This window comes from Coregonus lavaretus (genome assembly GCF_964263955.1).
Source record: "Coregonus lavaretus genome assembly, chromosome: 8".
In the NCBI taxonomy this organism is placed as follows: Eukaryota; Metazoa; Chordata; class Actinopteri; order Salmoniformes; family Salmonidae; genus Coregonus; species Coregonus lavaretus.
The window spans coordinates 36288342-36294431 of NC_139995.1; positions in this window are offsets into that span (position 1 = coordinate 36288342).

The following is a 6090-nucleotide window of genomic DNA, read 5'->3' on the forward strand; positions in this document are numbered from 1 at the left end:
AACTGCGTTTATTTTCAGCAAACTTAACATGTGTAAATATTTGTATGAACAACAAGATTCAACAACTGGGCGGCGCACAATTGGCCCAGCGTCGTCCAGGGTAGGGGAGGGAATGGCCGGCAGGGATGTAGCTCAGTTGATAGAGCATGGCGTTTGCAACGCCAGGGTTGTGGGTTCGATTCCCACAGGGGGCCAGTATAAAAAATATATATATATGTAAGTCGCTCTGGATAAGAGCGTCTGCTAAATGACTAAAATGTAAATGTAAAATGTAACTGAGACATAAACTGAATAAGTTCCACAGACATGTGACTAACAGAAATTGAATAATGTGTCCCTGAACAAAGGGGGGGTCAAAATCAAAAGGAACAGTCAGTATCTGGTGTGGCCACCAGCTGCATTAAGTACTGCAGTGCATCTCCTCCTCATGGACTGCACCAGATTTACCAGTTCTTGCTGCGAGATGTTACCCCACTCTTCCACCAAGGCACCTGCAAGTTCCCAGACATTTCTGGGGGGAATGGCCCTAGCCCTCACCCTCCGATCCAACAGGTCCCAGACGTGCTCAATGGGATTGAGATCCGGGCTCTTCGCTGGCCATGGCAGAACACCGACATTCCTGTCTTGCAGGAAATCACGCACAGAACGAGCAGTATGGCTGGTGGCATTGTCATGCTGGAGGGTCATGTCAGGATGAGCCTGCAGGAAGGGTACAACATGAGGGAGGATTTCTTCTCTGTAACGTACAGCGTTGAGATTGCCTGCAATGACAACAAGCTCAGTCCAATGATGCTGTGACACACCGCCCCAGACCATGACGGACCCTCCACCTCAATCCCAGAGTACAGGCCTCGGTGTAACGCTCATTCCTTCGACGATAAACGCGAATCCGACCATTACCCCTGGTGAGACAAAACTGTGACTCGTCAGTGAAGAGCACATTTTGCCAGTCCTGTCTGGTCCAGCGACGGTGGGTTTGTGCCCATAGGCAACGTTGTTGCCGGTGATGTCTGGTGAGGACCTACCTTACAACAGGCCTACAAGCCCTCAGTCCAGCCTCTCTCAGCCTATTTTGGACAGTCTGAGCACTAATGGAGGGACTGTGCGTTCCTGGTGTAACTCGGGCAGTTGTTGTTGCCATCCTGTAACTGTCCCGCAGGTGTGATGTTCGGATGTACCGATCCTGTGCAGGTGTTGTTACACGTGGTCTGCCACTGCGAGGACGATCAGCTGTCCGTCCTGTCTCCCTGAAGCGCTGTCTTAGGCGTCTCATAGTACGAACATTGCAATTTATTGCCCTGGCCACATCTGCAGTCCTCATGCCTCCTTGCAGCATGCCTAAGGCACGTTCACGCAGATGAGCAGGGACCCTGGGCATCTTTCCTTTGGTGTTTTTCAGAGTCAGTAGAAAGGCCTCTTTAGTGTCCTAAGTTTTCATAACTGTGACCTTAATTGCCTACCATCTGTAAGCTGTTAGTGTCTTAACGACAGTTCCACAGGTGCATGTTCATTAATTGTTTATGGTTCATTGAACGAGCATGGGAAACAGTGTTTAAACCCTTTACAATGAAGATCTGTGAAGTTATTTTGATTTTTACGAATTATCTTTGAAAGACAGGGTCCTGAAAAAGGGACGTTTCTTTTTTTACTGAGTTTATATATGACGTAGTAGACCTATGTGGTTGAAGCCTATAGGCATAGGCCTATTGACAAAATGATCACCACCTATCTGCAGCAACGGAGGACAAAGGAATAAATGACTGCCATGTGAAACATTTGAACTAAAGACTATAAAGGCTGCATACTTTTCGTTTTGACTATGTGCATCACCAATCTTGATTATAAACCACATTTTAGATTTTCATCATATAGGCTAAAATTAGCTCAACCTACCTCTTTACATTGACATTTTATTCATTTAGAAGACAAGCAACTTACAGGAGTAATTAGGGTTAAGTGCCTTGCTCAAGGGCACAACAGATTTTTCAACTAGTCGGCTCAGGCATTCGAAACAGCGACCTTTCGGTTACTAGCCCAACGCTCTTAACCACTAATCTACCTGCTGCCCATTAAGAATCCTAAAGCATAATTAAATCATTCAAACCGGGAGAGGCACGGATCACCGATGGCCAGTAATTAAAAAGGAACATCAGTCATAACAGGAAAATAAAACATAAAGCCTTTGCTGAGGCATTCATAGGACCAAATGTATTTGTTCATTTCTTATCACCTAGTTCTCTTGCCTTTGATTGATAGCCTATATTATATTTTCATACTAGAGTATGATTGTGGTAATTGAAAATATCTGCAAATAAACTGCTTATAAACATTATTAGGTACATTATTATGTAATGTTAGGTATATTATTATACATTTGTGTTTGAATTTGACATGAATAACCATAAAAAAATAAGTAAATACAGTACATCAGCCAACCCCAATAAGCGGCCCGCGGGCCAGATCCGGCCCGCAAGAGCCAAATGTCTGGCCCACACTGACAGCATTGGCATTCACTTGTTATAATAAACATGAATTTAATATCCGCGGCTCTGCTTTATTTTGAAATTATCCCACACCTTGACCTGTGGCCTTTACCACGTGCATACGTAAGACGTGCTTCGTGCGCTTTGCGTACTCGTCTCCACTCGACTAGCTACCTAGTGTAGTGTCACACACACACAGTAGCCGCAGCCGCTCGCCAGTTAACCCTCTTTCATCAAAAGGACTGACCACTTCCTCACAAAAAAATTATTAAATCCAGTCAAACCAACATGGCATTCGCCAAGATACGCAAGGTAGACCAGGAGAACCGTCAGTTCAAAACTGACTGGACTGAGAGGTATTGCTTTTTTTTACCGGACCACAACAGTGCTGAGCCCACATGCTTAATATGCATGCAGACTGTAGCTGTAATCAAAGTGGACAATCTGAAGCGGCATTTTAACTCTATTCATGCTGCCAGTTTTAATGCAAACTACCCAAAAAAATCTGACTAGAACAAACAAAAAATTGCAAGCATGTTAACGTCATACAAGCACTCGGTTTTAACTATGTGTAAAACAACATCGGCACAAGAGAGCGCAACAGCTGCCTCATTACAAGTTTCTTGGAAGCTTGCAAGAGCTAAGAAGCCATTCGCCGATGCAGAGTTAATTAAACAATGTGCAATCGACATGGCTGCCGAAGTTTTAAACCAAGAGGAACCAATAAAAAAAGAAGTTGTTGAGCTGTTGAAGCAAGTGCCGCTGTCGGCTAACACGGCAACTAGAAGAGTCGAAGTTTTAGCGGAGGAGTGTTTTTCCAGTCTACTCACAGATTTGAGGAAAACCGAAGCATTCTCACTGGCAATAGACTCGTCTTGTGACCGAACCGACATGGAACAGCTGTCTGTGTTCGCAAGATTTTTTGATGGGAAGACATTCCGGGAGGAGCTGCTGTGTTTGATTTCTCTACCCGGGCGTACAACCGGGGAAATAATATTCAACGAGCTGACACAGTTCTTCGAAAGGAATGGCTTAGATGTGAGTAAAATTGTCTCTGTTGTTACCAACGGGGCTCCGTCAATGGTGGGACACCGCCAGGGCTTGGTAAGCAGGCTTTCTGCCGTTAACCCAGCACTCCTGGCATTTCACTGCATTATTCACAAGTCAGGTTTATGCACAAAACTGTGTGGAAAAATGAAAGAGACCATGGATACTGTGACTCGACTAGTTAACTTTGTCCGTGATAGCTCTAGTCTGCAGCATCGCCTTTTTAGAGCATTACTCGAGGAAATGTCAGCTGAACACAAGGATCTTTTGCTCCACAATGACGTTCGCTGGCTGAGCAAAGGCTGTGTGTTGGAGAGGGTGTGTGACCTGCGTGATGAACTTGTGTCATTTTTATCCAGCCTGCAGAGCCAAAAAGCCAGTGACTTTTTGAACTTTTTAACTGACAACAAGGTGATATCAGATGTTACTTTTTTGTGTGACATCATGTCTCATCTAAATCACCTTAACCTGCGACTACAAGGCAAGAACCACACTTGTTGCTGACATGTATGAGGCGATTGAAGCTTTCCGGTCAAAGCTGCACCTCCTGGAGAGAGACATTCATGGGAGAAAGTTGCACTTTCCACATCTGTGTGAGCATTGTGAGAAGAATAAAATGCAGGAAGATCCAGCAATGAAGGATTTTGTGTCCAGGCTGGCAGAAAACTTCAAGGAAAGATTTGAAAGCTCCCCTAAACTCTCAGCTGACATCCTTCTCTTCGTAAGACAGCCGTTTTCTGTGTCAGCTGACGGCCAGTGGACTGCAGAGGCCAAAAAGCTGGTGCCTTCCATAGATGAGGCTGCTCTTCAGATGGAAATCTTGGAGATGGGAACATCTGATTTGCTTAAAGCTCAACACAAGGATGCACTGGTGAGTGACTTTTGGATCAACGTGGTTCCCCAAGCTCGTTTTAAAAACACCAGAGATATTGCAATGCTCCTACTCACGATGTTCCCCTCAACATACATCTGTGAATCAGCATTTTCTTCAATGAATTCTATCAAGAGCCAGGACAGAAACAGACTCTCAGATTCACATCTTGGACAGTGCCTCAGGATTGCCACAACAGAATACAAGCCTGACATCAGAAAGGTTGCCTCATCCCGTCGCTCTCACTTCTCTCACTGATTGGTGAGTGAACCAGATCCAATTATTTTTTTGCTATTTTTCAATCTTCTTGTGGTATAATAATTATTACAATGAAATAACCATTTCATATTTAATAGCATGTTTCCTACTAAATATGCTACACAGCTTAAATAAAAGTAAATGGCATCCAGCTAGTTAGTAAAATGTAAAACTTAATACACAGCAATAAAAAAATAATACACAAATAAAAGCTAATTAATTATATTGGCACATTAATATCAAACACTTTTGGTTGTTAACAGCTTGATATTATTTGGTTCACATATTTTAAAAGTTTAAAAACGAATGTGGCATATTCTGATAACACATTTGAAAAGTACCTAACTAAAAATCTCTGTCTGTCTGTGTTTGTCCTTCTGTCTCTTCTCTTAGAAAGACCGCCTGAACGCAGATATCCAAAGCATGGGTGTTCCAGACAGAAGTGGGCGCTGTGTGTGTGTGTGTGTGTGTGTGTGTGTGTGTGTGTGTGAATGTGTTTGCTGGACTTTTTGTTTGCTGACTGTTTGCACATAATATGCTCCAGGGGCATTTCATAATTAAATAGTTGGTTGTGGACTAATTTAGTATTTTTCTCTTATGTGACTCCTAACACCACTACTAATAATTATAAAATCACAATAGAAGTGAAAACTGATAAAACATAAAACTGTCGCCAAAAAAACAAACATGTTGGCCCTCGGCTTGGCATGCCTGACCAAATTTGGCCCTTTTGGAAATCTAATTGGGGAACCCTGCAGTACATACTGGTCTGATGTTATCCTACAGATCCTCTTGTAGTTTTATGTATGCATGTAATAAGACCTCAAAGTCCATTATAATAAGATTTTCTCCCCATAGTGCAGAGAGAGAGAGGATACAAACCTCAACATCAAAACCTTCAATCCAAACAAAATTCCATACCTAAAACCTTGATTTTGGACAGAATTACCTGAATGGACTATTACTACCAAGAACTATCAATAAAAAACTTCTAACAAACCAAACCCTGCAGAAGAAACACAGCGGAACCTGGAAATACCATCCAACACAAAACTGAGTGAGTAATATTCAGTCTGAAGCTACTTCTGAAGCCAAAAAGTAAAAGACAATCTTTAGGTAATTTTGTTATATAAAGCTAAGTAAAGCTACCGAGCTGCTAGGACACAACAGACCTGGCTGCAACTTCAATTAGCACTGAAGTGGGGAAGAGGGGAACGTAAGCAACTTAATTTTCCAAACAGACCATCCCTTGGCATGGCACAGTGCTATAAGAGCACACTACCCCTATGTCAAGAGAGAGGGTATTGGCCCAGGGTGGAAACTCAGAATTCTAGACATTGAGGAAACTGAAACAACCTCAGTCAACGTGTACAAGTCTGGGACAGTAATGGTGCAGGGCATCCTCATGCAGTTCCAGCAGGACTTTTACGG